This window comes from Oncorhynchus mykiss, chromosome 12 (genome assembly GCF_057628025.1).
Source record: "Oncorhynchus mykiss isolate SJ-2025 chromosome 12, ASM5762802v1, whole genome shotgun sequence".
Taxonomy (NCBI): Eukaryota; Metazoa; Chordata; class Actinopteri; order Salmoniformes; family Salmonidae; genus Oncorhynchus; species Oncorhynchus mykiss.
This window is the reverse complement of record NC_143033.1, coordinates 64,777,118-64,799,466: the sequence shown is the minus strand read 5'-3', so window position 1 is coordinate 64,799,466 and position 22,349 is coordinate 64,777,118. Positions and strand designations below refer to the sequence as shown.

At 45.7% G+C, this 22,349-nt stretch overlaps 2 pseudogenes; both read left to right on the top strand.

Moving 5' to 3' along the window:
• Positions 1–11,080: 11,080 nt before the first annotated feature.
• On the top strand, positions 11,081–12,398 carry LOC149979246 (zinc finger BED domain-containing protein 4-like; annotated as a pseudogene).
• A 471-nt stretch (positions 12,399–12,869) lies between these two features.
• Positions 12,870–21,427, top strand: LOC118937696 (uncharacterized; annotated as a pseudogene).
• The last annotated feature ends 922 nt before the right edge of the window (positions 21,428–22,349 follow it).

The following is a 22,349-nucleotide window of genomic DNA, read 5'->3' as shown; positions in this document are numbered from 1 at the left end:
TGTTATGATGATGGTTTTAACAAAACTAAATAGCTCTAATACTTAGTTCTAAATTAATTCAAGACTTCATAGCCTTTAGATTATCCCTTGAAAGGCACATTGAGTGTAATTAAGAGAATGTAGAAAGAACTTACAGGAAAGACAAGAAATGTCTAATAGATTGGGGTAAATTTAGAAAGTGGGAGGGGGAAGCCGAAAGACAGTGAGACAAAGTTCAAGGAATAATGGTGAAAGAAGGTAAGAAGAAACAGTTGGAGGAAGATAAGAATAGAAGGAGAAACAGGGATGATGATGATAATGACTTTCCGCCCCCCATTATACCCCTGTATCCACTGCACCAGCACCAGCCCTGGTTGTCCAACAGCAGCTCGCTCAGCCATCTCCCACACCGCAGTTCTACCAGCAGACACCTCGGAGGTGGCCCATGAGCAGTGAAAATCCGTTCCATGCACCGGCCACATTGAGTCCCGTCTCTGGTGTTGATGGACTCTGGAAACTTAGTCCACCATCGACGTCGACCCCTAACATGCAGCTAAGTCCCTCACCTGCAACGGTCACGACCAGAACATGTAAAAAAGGTGACCCAAACACAACCTTTCTGTAGGCACCTCTGGTAATGTCCACTACTCCACAACCACGACCTGTGGATGGTGAGGAGGGCCATGACGAATGGTAGCCGCTCTTCGACATCCAGAAGACTTGAAGACAGGACGAAATGAAGGACATTGCTAAAGAACTTCCGGATCGTACAAAGGACGCTGGTGATTTTACCATACAGCTAATTAAGATGGCCCGGCTGTACAAGCCATCTGCAGTTGAGATTGGGCACATTTGCCGTATCAAGATGAGGCTGCGATGGGCGGACGTGGAGGGAGGCTTTGATGAAAACTACCAATGAGAAAAGGGTGGAGCCTACCCAACTAACTACACTGTGTGATCGCATAAAATAACATTACCCCCCCATGACCAATTGGGAAGCTATCTATAGTATACTCTTGAAGGCTGCCCGAATGAATGGACTTTTGCCAGCCCTTGGTAAACAGGTTGAAATTACCTGCATTGGCTGGGAAACTACCAGTCTACAAGCGGTTATTGAACACTGTAAACACGCTGAGAGGCAAAAACTGTCTCAAGAAGACAGGACAAAACAGAGAATAGAAAAAGGAGGAGTGAAGTTACAAGCTGCACAGCTGGCTTTTTATCAAGGACAGGGCCAGCAGTGGTAGGCTCAGGGAAGACATCAAAATGATGGACAGAGGGAAAGGGGTAGAGGAAGAGGAGGGGGAGCCAGTGCTGACGGGTGGGCCAGAGAACAGCAACAACAGGACAGGAACTTTGCTTGTCACAACTGCGGAAAACAGGGACATTTCGGCAGAACTGTCACACCCTAATCTGTTTCACCTGTCTTTGTGCTCGTCTCCACCCCCTTCCAGGTGTCACCCATCTTCCTCATTATCCCCATTTTATTTATACCTGTGTTCTCTGTTTGTCTGTTGCCAGTTCATCTTATCAGGTCTTACCAGCGTGTTTTCCCGTCTCCATGCTTTCTCAAGTCATGTTCCCCTGTTCCCCGGTTTTGACCATTCTGCCTACCTTGACCCCGAGCCTGCCTGCCATTCTGTACCTGCTTGACTCTGACGTGTTTACAAACCTCTGCCTGTCCTGACCCTGCGCCTGCCTGCTGTTCTGTACCTTATTGACTCTGCCCTAGATTTCGGACCTATACCTGCCTTTGACCTGTCTTTTGACTGCCCCCTGTTTGGGTCTGTAAACACCTGTGACTCTAGCTGTCTGCATCTGGGTCTTATAGGCCGGGTCACTCACAATACCACTCCCATCAACTTACGAGTGTCAGGGAACTACAGCGAGGCAATCCAATTTATGCTGATTAAGTCTCCTCAGGTTCCCATGTTATTGAGATTATCTTGGCTCCAGTAACACAATCCCCTCATAGACTGAACTGCTGGTCCCATTCTGCCACGTCTATTGTCTGAAGTCAATGCAGCCTGCCCATGGACGTCTTTCTGTGGGCTCGGAAGTTGCCCTGGACCTCTCTGCCATTCCCGCGGAGTACCAGGACCTCCAGGAGGTTTTCAGTAAGGCCCAGGCCACTCCGCACCGACCCTATGACTGCGGGATCGACATTCTCCCAGGCACCACACCGCCCCAGGGACAACTATACTCTTCGTCGGGTCCTGAGACCAAGGCTATGGAGACCAACATTGAGGAGTCTCTAGCTGCAAAGTGTATCCGTCCTTCTGCCTCCCCTGCCGGTGCAGGGTTCGTTTTCGTGGAGAAGGACAAAACCCTGCGCTCGTGCATCAACTACCTCAATGACATTACGGTGAAGAACCGCTACCCACTACCACTCATCGCCTCGGCCTTCGAGCCACTCCAGGCGACTATCGTTTTCCTCAAGTTGGACCTGCAGAATGCCTACCATCTGGTGTGGATATGGGAAGGGGACGATTGGAAGACAGCCTTCAACACGGCCAGCGGCCACTACGAATACCTGGTCATGCCATTTGGACTTACCAAATCAAATCAAATCAAATTTTATTTGTCACATACACATGGTTAGCAGATGTTAATGCGAGTGTAGCGAAATGCTTGTGCTTCTAGTTCCGACAATGCAGTAATAACCAACAAGTAATCTAACTAACAATTCCAAAACTACTGTCTTATACACAGTGTAAGGGGATAAAGAATATGTACATAAGGATATATGAATGAGTGATGGTACAGAGCAGCATAGGCAGGATACAGTAGATGGTATCGAGTACAGTATATACATGAGGTGAGTATGTAAACAAAGTGGCATAGTTAAAGTGGCTAGTGATACATGTATACATAAGGATGCAGTCGATGATATAGAGTACAGTATATACGTATGCATATGAGATGAATAATGTAGGGTAAGTAACATTATATAAGGTAGCAGTGTTTAAAGTGACTAGTGATATATTTACATCATTTCCCCTCAATTCCCATTATTAAAGTGGCTGGAGTTGAGTCAGTGTCAGTGTCAGTGTGTTGGCAGCAGCCACTCAATGTTAGTGGTGGCTGTTTAACAGTCTGATGGCCTTGAGATAGAAGCTGTTTTTCAGTCTCTCGGTCCCAGCTTTGATGCACCTGTACTGACCTCGCCTTCTGGATGATAGCGGGGTGAACAGGCAGTGGCTCGGGTGGTTGATGTCCTTGATGATCTTTATGGCCTTCCTGTAACATCGGGTGGTGTAGGTGTCCTGGAGGGCAGGTAGTTTGCCTCCGGTGATGCGTTGTGCAGACCTCACTACCCTCTGGAGAGCCTTACGGTTGTGGGCGGAGCAGTTGCCGTACCAGGCGGTGATACAGCCCGCCAGGATGCTCTCGATTGTGCATCTGTAGAAGTTTGTGAGTGCTTTTGGTGACAAACCGAATTTCTTCAGCCTCCTGAGGTTGAACAGGCGCAGCTGCGCCTTCTTCACGATGCTGTCTGTGTGAGTGGACCAATTCGGTTTGTCTGTGATGTGTATGCCGAGGAACTTAAAACTTGCTACCCTCTCCACTACTGTTCCATCGATGTGGATAGGGGGGTGTTCCCTCTGCTGTTTCCTGAAGTCCACAATCATCTCCTTAGTTTTGTTGACGTTGAGTGTATTTTCCTGACACCACACTCCGAGGGCCCTCACCTCCTCCCTGTAGGCCGTCTCGTCGTTGTTGGTAATCAAGCCTACCACTGTTGTGTCGTCCGCAAACTTGATGATTGAGTTGGAGGCGTGCGTGGCCACGCAGTCGTGGGTGAACAGGGAGTACAGGAGAGGGCTCAGAACGCACCCTTGTGGGGCCCCAGTGTTGAGGATCAGCGGGGTGGAGATGTTGTTGCCTACCCTCACCACCTGGGGGCGGCCCGTCAGGAAGTCCAGTACCCAGTTGCACAGGGCGGGGTCGAGACCCAGGGTCTCGAGCTTGATGACGAGCTTGGAGGGTACTATGGTGTTGAATGCCGAGCTGTAGTCGATGAACAGCATTCTCACATAGGTATTCCTCTTGTCCAGATGGGTTAGGGCAGTGTGCAGTGTGGTTGAGATTGCATCGTCTGTGGACCTATTTGGGCGGTAAGCAAATTGGAGTGGGTCTAGGGTGTCGGATAAGGTGGAGGTGATATGGTCCTTGACTAGTCTCTCAAAGCACTTCATGATGACTACCGCCCCGGTAGTCGTTTAGCTCAGTTACCTTAGCTTTCTTGGGAACAGGAACAATGGTGGCCCTCTTGAAGCATGTGGGAACAGCAGACTGGTATAGGGATTGATTGAATATGTCCGTAAACACACCGGCCAGCTGGTCTGCGCATGCTCTGAGGGCGCGGCTGGGGATGCCGTCTGGGCCTGCAGCCTTGCGAGGGTTAACACGTTTAAATGTCTTACTCACCTCGGCTGCAGTGAAGGAGAGTCCGCATGTTTTGGTTGCAGGCCGTGTCAGTGGCACTGTATTGTCCTCAAAGCGGGCAAAAAAGTTATTTAGCCTGGGAGCAGGACATCCTGGTCCGTGACTGGGCTGGATTTCTTCTTGTAGTCCATGATTGACTGTAGACCCTGCCACATGCCTCTTGTGTCTGAGCCGTTGAATTGAGATTCTACTTTGTCTCTGTACTGACGCTTAGCTTGTTTGATAGCCTTGCGGAGGGAATAGCTGCACTGTTTGTATTCGGTCATGTTACCAGTCACCTTGCCCTGATTAAAAGCAGTGGTTCGCGCTTTCAGTTTCACGCGAATGCTGCCATCAATCCACGGTTTCTGGTTAGGGAATGTTTTAATCGTTGCTATGGGAACGACATCTTCAACGCACGTTCTAATGAACTCGCACACCGAATCAGCGTATTCGTCAATATTGTTATCTGACGCAATATGAAACATGTCCCAGTCCACGTGATGGAAGCAGTCTTGGAGTGTGGAGTCAGCTTGGTCGGACCAGCGTTGGACAGACCTCAGCGTGGGAGCCTCTTGTTTTAGTTTCTGTCTGTAGGCAGGGATCAACAAAAATGGAGTCGTGGTCAGCTTTTCCGAAAGGAGGGCGGGGCAGGGCCTTATATGCGTCGCGGAAGTTAGAGTAACAATGATCCAAGGTTTTTCCACCCCTGGTTGCGCAATCGATATGCTGATAAAATTTTGGGAGTCTTGTTTTCAGATTAGCCTTGTTAAAATCCCCAGCAACAATGAATGCAGCCTCCGCATAAATGGATTCCAGTTTGCAAAGAGTCAAATAAAGTTTGTTCAGAGCCATCGATGTGTCTGCTTGGGGGGGATATATACGGCTGTGATTATAATCGAAGAGAATTCTCTTGGTAGATAATGCGGTCTACATTTGATTGTGAGGAATTCTAAATCAGGTGAACAGAAGGATTTGAGTTCCTGTATGTTTCTTTCATCACACCATGTCTCGTTAGTCATAAGGCATACGCCCCCGCCCATCTTCTTACCAGAAAGATGTTTGTTTTTGTCGGCGCGATGCGTGGAGAAACCCGCTGGCTGCACCGCCCCCGATAGCGTCTCTCCAGTGAGCCATGTTTCCGTGAAGCAAAGAACGTTACAGTCTCTGATGTCCCTCTGGAATGCTACCCTTGCTCGGATTTCATCAACCTTGTTGTCAAGAGACTGGACATTGGCTAGAAGGATGCTAGGGAGTGGTGCACGATGTGCCCGTCTCCGGAGTCTGACCAGAAGACCGCTTCGTTTCCCTCTTTTTCGGAGTCGTTTTTTTGGGTCGCTGCATGGGATCCACTCCGTTGTCCTGGGTGAAAGGCAGAACACAGGATCCGCGTCGCGAAAAACATATTCTTGGTCGTACTGATGGTGAGTTGACGCTGATCTTATATTCAGTAGTTCTTCTCGACTGTATGTAATGAAACCTAAGATGACCTGGGGTACTAATGTAAGAAATAACACGTAAAAAAACAAAACACTGCATAGTTTCCTAGGAACGCGAAGTGAGGCGGCCATCTCTGTCGGCGCCTGCTGTGTTTCAGGCCCTGGTTAATGACATGTTGAACCGGTTCATTTTTGTCTACCTCGATGAGATCCTCGTTTTCTCCCAATCAGCCCAAGAAGACGTGCTCCACATCCGACAGGTCCTCCAGCGCCTCCTAGAGATCCATCTTTTAGTGAAAGCGGAGATCCCCTTCCTTGGTTACATCATCGCTGCAGTGAATGTACAGATGGATCCCGGGAAGGTGAAAGAGGTGGTGGACTGGTCCCAGCCTACGTCCAGAGTGCAGCTGCAATGTTTCCTGGGACTTTCAAACTTCTATCACCACATTATCTGGGGTTACAGCCCCCTGGCTTCACCGGTGTCTGCACTCACCTCTCCCAAGGTTCTGTTCACATGGTCCCCAGCTTCTGACTGGGTGTTCTGGGACCTCAAGCACCGCTTCACCACTGCTCCTATCTTGGTTCATCCTGACCCGTCAGTTCGTGGTGGAGGGCGATGCTTTGGATGTCGAAATGGTGGCTGTCCTGTCCCAGCATTCTGCCCTGGACCTCAAGTTACATCCCTGCGCCTTCATCTCCCATCGCCTCACTGTCTCGGTGAGTAACTACGATGTGGGAATTTGTGAGCTTCTCGTGGTGAAGATGGCTTTGGAGAAGTGGAGACGCTGGTTTCTCACCATTGACAAGAGATTATGAACAAAATTGTCTGGAAGGGACCACACCCCAAGAGAGCTTACATTGCAGACATTTATAGTGGGCCCCAATTTTGTGCTTTAAGTGTTAAATTGACAGGCTTTGTTGAATATATTTAGTGACAGGATGCCACATGTATCGGTAGTTAAAACACATGTTGCTTGGGGGGGATACTGGTATTTGGTTGGAGTCTGTCTTGCAGGTCACTGATTGGGAACATAGAGCGGATGGGTCTAAATTCTCTCCCAGCATACATACTTTGTGTGTTCAATTTTTTGGGCTGTACATGTTCAATGAGGTGTACATGGCCTTGATAGCACCAAACCAACTAAACAGATTATTTCTGTGGAGAATCAATCACCCTTGTTGATTGGTCTCCTGGACTCTCTGTGGGCTGAAGATAAGTATGACAATGAGGGGGGGTGAACCATTTACTGTCACATCTAAGGGCACACACAGACCAATCAGAACTCATCTCCTAGGTCAGGAAACAGTCAAAGGGATCACCTGTTCATGCTTCATTGGTAGAAAGAGGAGCTATTGTGCCTTGTCCAGACTCTCCCTGTAATACCCTCATTCTTCATGTCCAAAAGGCCTCAGGTGAGTGGTGTTTTGTTCAAAATCTCAGACCTGTTAACGATGCAGTTTATGCAAGGGCTCCTGTTGTGCCAAACCCCATTACAACTCTGTCTGCTGTGCCGGTGTCGGCTAAATGGTTTTCAGTTGTTGATTTGGCTAATGCATTTTTCTTTAGCATTCCCATCGCAGCAGAAAAACAGTTTACATTCTCAAACAAGTATTGGACTTGGACTGTCTGCCACCAAGGTTACTTGGAATCTCCGGTGGTATTTTCTGCTGCTTTGGTGCAAAATTTAGAGGGTTTCATACCCCCGCTGGGAGTATGTTAATATAGTATGTCGACGACCTGTTGCTGTGTTCTGAAACCCAACAAGCATGCAAAGTTGACACCAGAGCTCTGTTAGTGTTTCTTGCTGAAAATGGCCACAACGTTTCTTAGAAAAAGTTTCAACTTGTCTCCCAAACAGATAAATATCTGGGACATTACACCTAATGGTAGGAAATTGGGTTTGGAGTGTGTGGCTGCAATTCTCTCGATACTAGGGATGGGTACCGAATCCTGATGTTAAACGAGCCCCGGGGCTAAATTATGAAAGATCGTAGTATTGATAAACTCCGACGTTATCGGTTCTGCTTTCGGTACTGGAGAAATTAAGAAAATACATTTCCTATTTATTTAGCTATATAAACGTTATTTTGCACATTTTTCTAATTTGCAACAATATTAAGACATTCATCTATGATGCATTTTCACTATTCCCAATCCAGAAGAGATCTCTCTTGCGAAGCCTGTGTCTCCAACACGCTACAGCACACACAGCACCCTGCTCTTAATTAGTGACAACGGCTAAATGTTCAAAAGTGTGGTTACACTTCACCAGAATCGATGCTGACAATGCTCATTGCCACAAGTGCAACAAGACTTTTGCTTGTAAGGGCGGAAACACAAGCAATCTGTCCAAACATCTATCGAAAGTTTATCATGTACAGGCAGAGAAATGCACAGTTTGACTGCCTAGCTCGTACTTCATCTCTCGTTGCTCGATCTACGTTAAGTATGTACAGTTGAAGTCAGAAGTTTACATACACCTTAACCAAATTAACCAATTACATTTAAACTCAGTTTTTCACAATTCCTGACATTTAATCCTAGTAAAAATTCCCTGTCAGTTAGGATCACCACTTTATTTTAAGAATGTGAAATATCAGAATAATAGTAGAGAGAATCATTTACTTCAGCTTTTATTTCATTCATCACATTCCAAGTGGGTCAGAAGTTTACATACACTCAATTAGTATTTGGTAGCATGGCCTTTAAATTGTTTAACTTGGGTCAAATGTTTCGGGTAGCTTTCCACAAGCTTCCCACAATAAGCTGGGTGAATTTTGGCCCATTCTTCCTGACAGATCTGGTGCAACGGAGTCAGGTTTGTTGGCCTCCTTGCTTGCACACGCTTTTTCAGTTCTGCCCACAAATTTTCTATAGGATTGAGGTCAGAGCTTTGTGATGGCCACTCCAATACCTTGACTTTGTTGTCCTTAAGCCATTTTGCCACAACTTTGGAAGTATGCTTGGGGTCATTGTCCATTTGGAAGACCCATTTGCGACCAAGCTTTAACATCCTGATTGATGTCTTGAGATGTTGCTTCAATATATCCACATAATTTTCCTACCTCTTGATGCCATCTATTTTGTGAAGTGCACCAGTCCCTCCTGCAGCATCATGATGCTGCCACGCCCGTGCTGCACGGTTGGGATGGTATTCTTCGACTTGCAAGCCTCCCTCTTTTTCCTCCAAACATAACGATGGTCATTATAGCCAAACAGTTCTAGGTTCATTTTATTAGACCAGAAGATATTTCTCCAAAAAGTACGATCTTTGTCCCAATGTGCAGTTGCAAACTGTAGTCTGGCTTTTATATGGCAGTTTTGGAGCAGTGGCTTCGTCCTTGCTGAGCGGCCTTTCAGGTTATGTCGACATAGGACTCGTTTTACCGTGGATATAGATACTTTTGTACTTGTTTCCTCCAGCATCTTCACAAGGTCCTTTGTTGTTGCTCTGGGATTGATTTGCACTTTTCGCACCAAAGTACATTCATCTCTAGGAGACAGAACCCGTCTCCTTCCTGAGTGGTATGACAGCTGCGTGGTCCCATGGTGTTTATACTTGCATACTATTGTTTTTACAGATGAACATGGTACCTTCAGGCGTTTGGAAATTGCTCCCAAGGATGAACCAGACTTGTGGAGGTCTACAATTTTGTTTCTGAGATCTTGGCTGATTTCTTTTGATTTTCCCATGATGTCAAGCAAAGAGGCACTGAGTTTCAAGGTTGGCCTTGAAATACATCCACAGGTACACCCCCAATTGACTCAAATGATGTCAATTAGCCTATCAGAAGCTTCTAAAGCCATGACATAATTTTCTGGAATTTACAAAGCTGTTTAAAGGCACATTCATCTTAGTGTGTGTACATTTCCGACCCACTGGAATTGTGATACAAGGAATTATAAGTTAAATAATATGTATGTAAACAATTGTAAACTTCTGACTTCAGCTGTATGCTAGCAACCTAGAGCCCACACACGGAGTTAACTAAATTGTGCGAACAAGGGTTCATGATCAAAAGTAGCTATGGGTGAGTTCATAAATTCAATCACCCATTTAAAGATTTTGCAGCTTTTTTGTTAAAATTGCAGCTACAATGAACCAACCCGCTCCTCCCTCTAATACCCAGTGGTAAGCCAAAGACAAGCCCAAAGCCACTTCATGCTGGCAGCTAGTGGGAGGATGACTGAGGAGAGGTTGAATGAGTGCCACCTAGCCGTGACCAAGTTCATAGTGAAAGGCCTACACCCCTTTGAAACAGTGGAGTCCAAGGGCTTAATGTAACAGTCTGTCAGTATATATCGAGTTGTATTAATTTGTAGGATATAGTAGTATAAAAGTGTTGTATGTTAGTCCCATCACTCCACAATACAATACACAACAACGCAATAATTCAATAATGATAATTCAACACATGAAAACTATTTTTCTTTACTGTAGGGAGATGAGCAAGTCACTCAACCCCAAATGTACCCCTCCTACCAAGAGTTACATCAATGACACATTAGTTCCTACCTGGTGTGGTGTAGAAAAGGCCAATGTGATCACTGAGCTGAAGGACATGCCAAAGCTGACCATCACATCAGACGGGTGGACCAGCCTCTGTCAGGACCACTATGTCACTGTTACAGTGCACTACACAAGCCAGGGCCGTGTAAAACAGAAGGTCCTCCACACCAGGGCAGTGTACAAATCGCAAACTGGCGTAGTGACAGAGGAGATCTCAAACATTCTGGAAGAGTTTCAGATAGAGCCGAGCAAGATTATAGCCGTGACTGTTGATAATGATGGCAATATGGATGTTGCCATCAAGAGGCTACACATTCTAAAAAATAAGATGCTTTGCGCACACATTGAATCTGGCAGCGCAGAAAATCTACACAATGACTTCCATTGATAAATGGGCAGCCCGAATGTCTCGCCCTGACCTTAGAGAGCTTTTACTGTCTCTATTTTGATTTGGTCAGGGTGTGATTTGGGGTGGGCATTCTATGTTCTTTTTTCTATCTTTTTTCTATGTTTTGTATTTCTTTGTTTTGGCCGGGTATGGTTCTCAATCAGGGACAGCTGACTATCGTTGTCTCTGATTGGGAACCATACTTAGGTAGCTTTTTCCCACCTATGTTTTGTGGGTAGTTGTTTTCTGTTTAGTGTGCGTCACCTGACAGGACTGTTTCGGTTTCGTGTATTCTCTTTGTTATTTTTGTTTAAGCGTTAAGTTCAATAAAAGTCATGAACACTCACCACGCTGCGCTTTGGTCCGATCCCTCCTCATCCAATGACGACATCCGTTTAACCAAATCCAAGCAGTGGTTGTGTGGTTCAAGAGATCCTCGATGTCCAAAGCAGCAGCTCCTTGGTAAGATACCAGTTCAATCAATTAAAGTATTATTTAGAAATTTCCACATTTAACAGTTTAATTCAATATTTAAGTGTGCGGTAATTAAATGTTGTTCTTTTTGTTGTTATTTCAGTTCTTCTGCAACACTCACTCATCCTTGATGTCAAGGCCAGATGGAACTCGCTCTATCTAATGATAGAGAGATTCATAGAGCAGTATCCAGCGATCCAAACCTTGGACCACGACTGTGAAAAGCAATGACCAAGGACAACTTGGACCGTCTGAAGGACGAGGACTTCCATAAGGCTGAGGAGTTTGTCCAGCTCATGAGAATCCTCTATACATCCACACTGTGTGTCATGTGAAAAGAATGCCACCTATGGGCAGCTCATACCCATCCTCCAAAAACTGGAAGAGCACTTCACTGTGAAGCATGAAGATACAACGTTTGTGGCAACCATCAAAGAGAAGGTGTGGGAGAACCTCTCCGAGCACTATCAGGAAGTGGACATTCAAGCCTTCCAGCATGAGGTCACAGCAATGGACCCCAGATTTAAAGGGAGGCCTGTGAGTGACGCCACCTGGGTCAGGCTGAGGAAGGCAACTGCTGAGGCCAATGTGAAAGGAGCAACACCAGGGCTGTCAGAGGAGCCGGAGCAGATGGACACAGAGCAACAGGAGGAGAAGGCTGAAGGCGAAGGAGAGGAGACAGTCCCTCCATTGTACAAAACAAGGAGTGCCTTGGAGGAGCTGTTCTCAGAGGAGGACAGGGAGTTGAGGTTGACGATCCAACAGGACACCTCGTCCCTCACCATCAGCAAGCGTGTTGACCTAGAGGTTGAGCTCTACGAAGGCCTGCCTCCCATCCCCATGGCTGAAGATCCTGTAATGCGGTGGTGGGAGAAGAGAGCTACTCTGCCCCTCCTCACAAACATTGCAACAAGCGACCTCTGTGCTCAAGCCTCCTCCACACCTAGTGAGAGGGTATTTTTGGCTGTAGGGAACACAATAAGCCAGGAGAGGTCCCGACTTCTGCCAGAGAAGGCAAATATGTTGATCTTTCTCCAGAAGAACTGCTAAGAACTGTTAGTCCTTTTGCAGCCTACCTGCATGCCCCACCCGTGTTGCTCTATACCACTGTATTATTTCCTTTTGCAGGAAAATATTGTTTATCATTTGTTTTACATTTCCATCAGATACATTAGAGTCTCTAATAGTGATTTGTTCAAAACATTGCTGTAAATAATTGTTTAATTTACATTTCAGAAAATAAATGCTAATTCTGTTCTTAACCTGTGTTCTGTTTTTATTTTGTAAATAACAAAGAACCGATAAGAATATCAATAAAGTACCAGATCGATAAGCAGTACTGTTAAGAGTAGTAATACTGTTAAAATCTTAATGATACCCATCCATACTCAACCACAACCCGTTACAGAACAGCACATGTTGACACACAGGAATGGCAGGCTATTGCAGAGCCTGGCGACCTGATTATGCTGAAGTCACTTTCTGATCTCATTCACGGCCACAAGATGGCGATGAATGATAAGATAAAGTGGACACCAGAAGGACTGCAGGCACTGGATGAATTGAAACAGTTGCGTACCTCTTCTTCTTTAGGATTGCCAGATCAGTCTAAAACATTTAATCTGTTTGTTTGCGAGGAAAAACATTTTCATGTCATCTGTCCTCGCTCAGGACCATGGTGGGAAGAAACAGCTTGTTGCTTACTATTCTAAAAGACTTGACAGTGATAAGAGGGTTGGTATGTTGCCTCAGGGCTGTAGTGGCTGCACCAGAAGCAGTGTTAGCTTGTGCTAACATTGTTGCAATGTGCTCATTAACCATTCAAGTTCCTCACGCTGTCCATGCTCTTATCTCACAGCACGAACCACCCTTCTGACTCCAGCATGGCTCCTGCATTATCAAATTGATTTTGTATAGCCCTTCTTACATCAGCTGATATATCAAAGTGCTGTACGGAAACCCAGCCTAAAACCCCAAACAGCAAGCAATGCAGGTGTAGGAAGCACAGTGGCTAGGAAAAACTCCCTAGAAAGGCCAAAACCTAGGACGAAACCTAGAGAGGAACCAGGCTATGAGGGGTGGCCAGTCCTCTTCTGGCTGTGCTGGGTGGAGATTATAACAGAACATGGCCAAGATGTTCAAATGTTAATAAATGACAACCATGGTCAAATAATAGAAATCACAGTCAACAGGTCAGGGTTCCCTAGCCGCAGGCAGAACAGTTGAATCTGGAGCAGCAGCACGCCCAGGTGGACTAGGGATAACAAGGAGTCATCATGCCAGGTAGTCCTGAGGCATGGTCCTAGGGCTCAGGTTCTCCGAGAGAGAGAAAGAAAGAAAGACAATTAGAGAGAGAATACTTAAATTCACACAGGACACCGGATAAGACAGGAGAAATACTCAAGATATAACAGACTGACCCTAGCCCCCCGACACATAAACTACTGCAGCAAAAATACTGGAGGCTTGAGGACAGATGCAGAGCCTCGGTCTGGCGCCATTAAAAGGTAATTTACCACCTTCACAAGTGCAGTCTCAGTGCTATGATTGGGTCTAAAACCAGACTGAAGCATTTCGTATACATTGTTTGTCTTCAGGAAGGCAGTGAGTTGCTGCGCAACAGCTTTTTCAGAACATTTTGAGAGGACTGGGAGATTCGATATAGGCCGATAGTTTTTAATATTTTCTGGGTCAAGGTTTGGCTTTTTCAAGAGGCTTTATTACTGCCACTTTTAGTAAGTTTGGTACAGAGCCGGTGGACAGAGAGCCGTTTATTATGTTCAACATAGTAGGGCCAAGCACAGGAAGCAGCTCTTTCAGTAGTTTAGTTGGAATAGGATCCAGTATGCAGCTTGAAGGTTTAGAGGCCATCATTATTTTCATCATTGTGTGAAGAGATATAGTACTAAAACACTTGAGTGTCTACCCTGATTCTAGGTCCTGGCAGTTGTACAGACTCAGGACAACTGAGCTTTGGAGGAATACGCAGATTTAAAGAGGAGTCCATAATTTGCTTTCTAATGATCATGATCTTTTCCTCAAAGAAGTTCATGAATTTATTACTGCTGAAGTGAAAGCCATCCTCTCTTTTTATTTAGCTTTGCGACAGTATCAAAAGTAAATTTCAGATTGTTCTTATTTTCCTCAATTATGTTGGAAAAATAGGATGATCGAGCAGCAGTGAGGGCTCTTCGATACTGCTCGGTACTGTTTTTCCAAGCTAGTCGGAAGACTTCCAATTTGGTGTGGCACCATTTCCGTTCCAATTTTCTGGAAGCTTGCTTCAGAGCTCTGGTATTTTCTATGTACCAGGGAGCTAGTTTCTTATGACAAATGTTTTTAGTTTTTAGGGGTGCAACTGCATCTAGGGTATTGCGCAAGGTAAAATTGAGTTCCTCAGCTAGGTGGTTAACTGATTTTCGTACTCTGACGTCCTTGGGTAGGCAGAGGGAGTCTGGAAGGGCATCTAGGAATCTTCGGGTTGTCTGAGAATTTATAGGACTTTGATGCTCCTTGTTTGGGGTCTGAGCAGATTATTCGTTGCGATTGCAAACGTAATAAAATGGTGGTCCGATAGTCCAGGATTATGAGGAAAAACATTAAGATCCACAACATTTTTTCCATGGGACAAAATAGATCCAGAATATGACTGTGGCAGTGAGTAGGTCCGGAGACATGTTGGACAAAACCCACTGAGTCGATGATGGCGCCGAAATCCTTTTGAAGTGGGTCTGTGGACTTTTCCATGTGAATATTAAAGTCACCAAAAATTTTAATATTATCTGCTATGACTGGAACTCAGTGAGGAACGCTGTATATGGTCCAGGAGGCCTGAAAACAGTAACTATAAAAAGTGATTGAGTAGACTGCATAGATTTCATGACTAGAAGCTCAAAAGACGAAAACGTCTGGTTTCTTTTGTAAATTGAAATTTGCTATCGTAAATGTTAGCAACACCTCCGCCTTTGTGGAGGTGAGGCCTCATTTAACACAGTAAATTCATCAGGCTAAAGCCATGTTTCAGTCAGGCCAATCACATCAAGATTATGATCAGTGATTCGTTCATTAACTATAACTGCCTTTGAAGTGAGGGATCTAACATTAAGTAGCCCTGTTTTGAGATGTGAGGTATCACGATCTCTTTCAATAATGGCAGGAATGGAGGAGGTATTTATTCTAGTGAGATTGCTATGGCGAACACCGCCATGTTTAGTTTTGCCCAACCTAGGTTGAGGCACAGACACGGTCTCAATGGGGATAGCTGAGCTGACTACACTGACTGTGTAGTCAGTGGCTGGCTAACAGCCTGCTGCCTGGCCTGCACCCTATTTCATTGTGGAGCTAGGGGAGTTAGAGCCCTGTCTATGTTCGTAGATAAGATGAGAGGAGCATAAACAGTGTATGATCGCTGGATGATTAGTTTTAAGTTTAATATTGCAGGTAATGGAGTCACCAATGACTAGGGTTTTCAAATTGTTAGAGCTAATGGTGGGAGGCTTCGGCGTTTCAGACCCCGTAACGAGAGGAGTAGAGACCAGAGAAGGCTCAGCCTCTGACTCCGACTCGCTGCTTAATGGGGAGAACCGGTTGAAAGATTCTGTCGGCTGAATGAGCAACATAAACGTGTTAACCCTCGCAAGGCTGCAGGCCCAGACGGCATCCCCAGCCGCGTCGTCAGAGCATGCGCAGACCAGCTGGCTGGTGTGCAGACCAGCTGGCTGGTGTGCTTTTGGACATATTCAATCAATCCTTATCCGAGTCTGCTGTTCCCACATGCTTCAAGAGGGCCACCATTGTTCCTGTTCCCAAGAAAGCTAAGGTAACTGAGCTAAATGACTACTGCCCCGTAGCTCTCACTTCAGTCATCATGAAGTGCTTTGAGAGACAATTCAAGGACTATATCACCTCCACTCTACCTGACACCCTAGACCCACTCCAATTTGCTTACCGCCCCAATAGGTCCACAGACGACGCAATCGCAACCACATTGCACACTGCCCTAACCCATCTGGACAAGAGGAATACTTATGTGAGAATGCTGTTCATCGACTACAGCTCAGCATTTAACACCATAGTACCCTCCAAACTCATCATCAAGCTCGAGACCCTGGGTCTCGACCCCGCCCTGTGCAACTGGGTACTGGACTTCCTGACGGACCGCCCCCAGGTGGTGAGGGTAGGTAACAACATCTCCACCCCGCTGATCCTCAACACTGGGGCCCCACAAGGGTGCATTCTGAGCCCTCTCCTGTACTCCCTGTTCACCCACGACTGCATGGCCATGCACTCCTCCAACTCAATCATCAAGTTTGCAGACGACACTACAGTGGTAGGCTTGATTACCAACAATGACGAGACGGCCTACAGGGAGGAGGTGAGGGCCCTCGGAGTGTGGTGTTAGGAAAACAACCTCACACTCAATGTCAACAAAACAAAGGAGATGATTGTAGACTTCAGGAAACAGCAGAGGAAGCACCCCCCTATCCACATTGACGGGACAGTAGTGGAGAGGGTAGTAAGTTTTAAGTTCCTCGACGTACACATCATGGACAAACTGAATTGGTCCACCCACACAGACAGCGTGGTGAAGAAGGCGCAGCAGCGCCTCTTCAACCTCAGGAGGCTGAAGAAATTCGGCTTGTCACCAAAAGCACTCACAAACTTTTACAGATGCACAATCGAGAGCATTCCGTCGGGCTGTATCACCGCCTGGTATGGCAACTGCTCCGTCCACAACCGTAAGGCTCTCCAGAGGGTAGTGAGGTCTGCACAACACATCACCGGGGGCAATCTACCTGCTCTCCAGGACACCTACACCACCCGATGTCACAGGAAGGCCATAAAGATCATCAAGGACAACAACCACCCGAGCCACTGCCTGTTCACCCTCCTATCATCCATAAGGCGAGGTCAGTACAGATGCATCAAAGCATCTCTCGGTCCAAGAGACTGAAAAACAGCTTCTATCTCAAGGCCATCAGACTGTTAAACAGCCACCACTAACATTGAGTGGCTGCTGCCAACATACTGACTGAACTCGAGCCACTTTAATAATGGAAAAATTGATGTAAAAAATGCATCACTAGCCACTTTAAACAATGCCACTTAATATAATGTTTACATACCCTACATTACTCATCTCATATGTATATACTGCACTCGATACCATCTACTGCATATTGCCTATGCCGTTCTGTACCATCACTCATTCGTATATCTTTATGTACATATTCTTCATCCCTTTACACTTGTGTGTGTATAAGGTAGTTGTTGTTAAATTGTTAGGTTAGATTACTCGTTGGTTATTACTGCATTATCGGCACTAGAAGCACAAGCATTTCGCTACACTCGCATTAACATCTGCTGTGTATGTGACAAATAAAATGTGATTTGATTTGACTCACTGGTGGAACAGAAGCAGTTTCATCCTTTCCTACACTGAAATTACCGTTGCCTAACGATTGCGTCCGAAGCTGGGCTTGCAGCACAGCTATCCTCGCTGTATTGCGATCGTTCTCCTGTATATTATAAGTACAGTGACTGCAATTAGAAGGCATCATGTTAATGTTACTACTTAGCTTCGGCTGTTGGAGGTCCTGATGCACCATTTCCAGATAAAACGTCCGGAGTGAAAAAGTTGAATGAAAAAAAGTTTTCCTTTACTGAATGCTGACCTAGAGCTGTTTGTTGATGGCTCAACCCCCAAAAGTCACCACACGGCCTTGGTGGCCTAAGCAGTCACTACTGCTGAAGACACTTTAGAGAGTGCAAAACTGCCATCACATCTGTCAGCTCAGGCTGCAGAATTGTTTGCACTGACTAGGGCACACTGACTATTCTAGCTAAGGATAAAACTGTTACCCTTTATACTGATAGCAGATCCGCGTTTGGGTTGGTGCACAATTTTGGATCATTGTGGCAGCATCGTGGGCTCCTTACTTCATCTGGTAAGATGATTTCACATTCTAAACTGATTGCGAAACCTGTTGGAAGCCATTCTCTTGTTGGAACCTGTTGGAAGCCGACATACATTTCTGTCTGCAAGTGTCAAGCTCACACTAATGCATCTGACCCGATCTCTAAGGGGAATGCTATGGCTGATATGGCTGCAAAAGCAGCTGCCATGTCAATTGTTTCGCCCCCTCTCCAAATGGTTTCACTTCCTGTTTCTGCTGCAAATATGTTTTCATTACAGGATGTTTCTGATCTGCAATCAGGTGCACGGCCTGCCTACCTATTTATTCATTTATTTATTGAACATCCTTATTAACACCTCCCTCCATTGAATTATACCTGACACACCCATCACTGCCCTGACTTTGGTGCATGGGTGGCATCTTTTCCTGAGGCTTTGCTGTAGATTACTAACATGCTATGTTTTGAGTGGTAGGCCATTGCCGTTGTGAGTGGTAGGCCTATGCAATGCTTACATCTAATGCATTTTCCTTTTGTATCTTAATGTAGCTTTTTTTCTCAATCCATCTCTCCTTTTCTACTCGTTCTCTCCCTCAATTCCCCTATCTCACTCTCTCTCCCCTCTTTCTCTCTTTATCACACTCTCCCTCCTTACCTCCCTTTCACCATCTGTCAGATGTTAAAACAGAGTGGCGGGATTGTTGTTCATTTACCCAGCTGTGGTCCGTAATTTAATTTGAGAATTCAAGGGCTGGGTATACCCCCCTTAGGTTCTCGAGAGCTAAGTATTATTGTACCTGTCCTGTATATTCTAACTCCCTGTACCCTCTGTCTCTGTAGGACCGATGGGTCGGGGTGGGTTCGGTGGTGGTGGAGGTGGTCTCTCTGGCGACAATGTTGGCCGTGGCAATGGAGGACAGCAGAGAGCTGGAGACTGGAAGTGTTCCAACCCGTAAATAAGGTGAGGTGTGTGTATTTTTGGGGATGAGGATGGGGGCGAGCTGCTAGTTATGATGGTATGTGTCTGAGATTCTCTGTCTCTTTCCTTTCAGGGTTTGTGGGAACCTGAACTTTTCGTGGAAGAACGAGTGTAACCAGTGCAAGTCCCCCAAACCAGAGGGGGCTGGAGGTGGCATGTCTCCTATGGATGGTAAGGCTGAAACCAACGTTCTGCACTGGCTTTTAGACTTCAGCCTAACATTTTAGTCTCCAGTCTAGCGTTTTAGCCTTTAGGCCAGCATTTTAGCCTGGTGTTTTAGGCTTTTTAGCTCAGTGGCTGACTACTGCTCAGTGGCAGCTTTGTTGCTAACTCGACTGATACACGCTCACACATAGGGAGCAGCTTAATGGCTACCGAAAGTCTGTGTACAGATATTTATTTGATTATGTGCTAGCAAAGAGTAATGGATGAGGTGTAGCCTGCCTTTTATAGCAGGCCATGTTAGCCTAGTGCCCAAGGACACTATTAAACTGGATGCAGCCCGTAGCTCTGTGTTTACTAGTTTTAATGAAATGTTCACCCTTTTGTTCTGTCCCTCTCTGTATCTCTCTCTCTGTGTCTCTCTCCCTCTGTATTGCTGTCTGACTGTCAGGAGGTTTCGGTGGAGACAGAGGGGGTCGTGGGGGTCTTGACTGCAGGGGATGCTGGGGCCAAGGAGGTGACATAGGTTGGTTCCGAGGCGGAGGCGATCGGGGTGGTTTCGGACCAGGCAAGATGGATGGAAGGTCAGAAGATACACTTGTCCCATCATTGTACACGCTATGACTTAGTAATATACACGATATATACAAAAGTATGTGCATACCCTTTCAAATTAGTGGATTTGTCTATTTCTGCCACACCCATTTCTGACAGGTGTATTAGATCGAGCACACAGCAATGCAATCTCCACAGATCAACACTGGCAGTAGAATGCCCTTACTGAAGAGCTCAGTGACTTTCAACGTGGCACCGTCATAGAATGCCACCTTTCCAACAAGTCAGTTTGTTAAATTTCTGCACTGCTAGAGATGACACGTGCACTATGGAGTCCAATTGTAGGGTATTCTGAAATGTGGCGTGTGAGATGCGTAAAATGTAAATGCTGTTATTGGGAAGTGGAACCGTGTAGGAGCAACAACGGCTCAGCCGTGAAGTGGTAGGCCACACAAGCTCACAGAACGGGACCGCCAAGTGCTGAAGCACGTAGAGCGTAAAAATAATCTGTCCTCGGTTGTAACACTCGCTACCGAGTTCCAAACTACCTCTGGAAGCAACGTCAGCACAATAACTGTTTGTCGGGAGCTTCATGAAATGGGTTTCCATGGCCGAGCAGTCGCATATTTTACAGTTGGCATTATACATTGGGGCAGGTAGAGTTCTCCTGGCATCCGCCAGATGGGATGAATTGGAATGCCGACTGCGAGCCAGGCATAATCGTCCAACATCAGTGCTCAACCTGACTGCTCTTGTGGCTGAATGAAAGCAAGTCCCCCGCAGCAATGTTCCAACATTTAGTGAAAAGCCTTCCCCAGAGTAGTGGAGGCTGTTATAGCAGTAAAGGGGGAACCAACTCCATATTAATACCCCTGATTTTCGAATGAGATTTTCGACGAGCAGGTGTCCACATACTTTATGTATTTTCATACTAACACTCTGGTCCATACACACATAAACAAACCTATACAAATACCAAACTAGCACTCAAGTACATACCACTCCATTGTTTTACCCATCTCACACGCCACATTTCAGAATACCCTACAATTGGACACCATAGTGCACGTGTCAAACTCTTTCCAAGGAGGGCTGAGTGTCTGTGGGTTTTCACTCCTCCCTTGTACTTGATAGTGAAGAATTTCTCTCAACCGGGTCTTCATTTTTGTTTCCTGTGCTCCCTCCCTTGATTGATGTAATTGTCATTAACTCCTTATTGTGTCGTTTGTATTGCTTGCTGCTTTGTAATGCAAAAGAGACCTTGGTCTCAATGGGACTTCTCCTTCTTAAATAAAAGTTACGTAAAGAAATAAAAACAATGTAATTGTAAACTAGCACGGTATAGCCACAAAACATGGTAAAAATAGAATGTTGATATTATAGGTCAGTCCTTGTAGCCATAGCGTTGTCTGTGAATTTGAGTGATTACATTTCTCCAGCACCATCTTTGATTTTTTACCAAAACAGTGGTGGGGTGTCCCTGGGTTATTTTTTAAACTGCAGGTTTTTCAAACCCCTTTAACAATGTGACAAATGTCTTTCTGCTTTCTGTTGTAGGGGTGAACACAGACAGGACCGCAGAGACAGGCCCTACTAGACCAACGCCACTCCGAGCTGGGACTAGTTCTCCATCCTGCTCCTCCTCTCCATACCTCCTCTCCTACTTTCCTCTACGACCCCCCCCCCCCCCCCCCTCTTTACATTTGTTGTTGCAGTCCTTTGAGTTGTTTTGGAATCTTAATGTTTTGTTTTCAAATTAAAGTGTTTATAAAAGCAAACGTTTAGTTTTGGATTTGAGTGGAGGTTCAGGCATCGAACAATATCTCAGCGCAATGAAGAAGGAACTATTTCAAACTTTGGGTTTGTAAAAGTTGATGCACCAGATCTTACACCACTCAAACATGTCTGTGGTAATACTGACCGTCCCATCATATCACCTGGGCTGGAGCTAAAACACTACAGGGAGAAGAAGCTACCACTCACGTTGATGTTTATTTATCAACCTTGGTGTCCCAAATGGCACCTTTATAGTGCACTACCACCATAAGCCTCTGGTCAAAAGTAGTGAACTATAAAGGGAATAGGGAATTTGGTACAGACCCCTTCTGTGTATGTGGAGTATTCTTCAGTACACAAAGACATTCTAAGAAGCCTGAGCGTTAGAAACTCGATGGGAACAGAGAAGTGACTGGGGCACATTCCGTCCTTATTGGTGACAAACAGGTACCATTGTGAAACTTTGGAAACACACATGATCTTTTCTTTTTGACGATGTTGCTGCAATAGCTTACGCCAGAGCCTTCTATTAGGAATAAAAGGGCTCTCTGGCCTACACAGGTGTGTCCACTCTTCACAGTTGATCTTTGAATACCTAACTTGTTTGTTAACCACAATTGAGGAAATGGGACAAGTTTCCCACCAACTCAAAGCTTGCTAGCAGAAATGAGCAAACTAATAAAACGATGCAACTATTTGAGGGGCTGAATCATGATTATGAGTGCAATATCATAATCATTGTA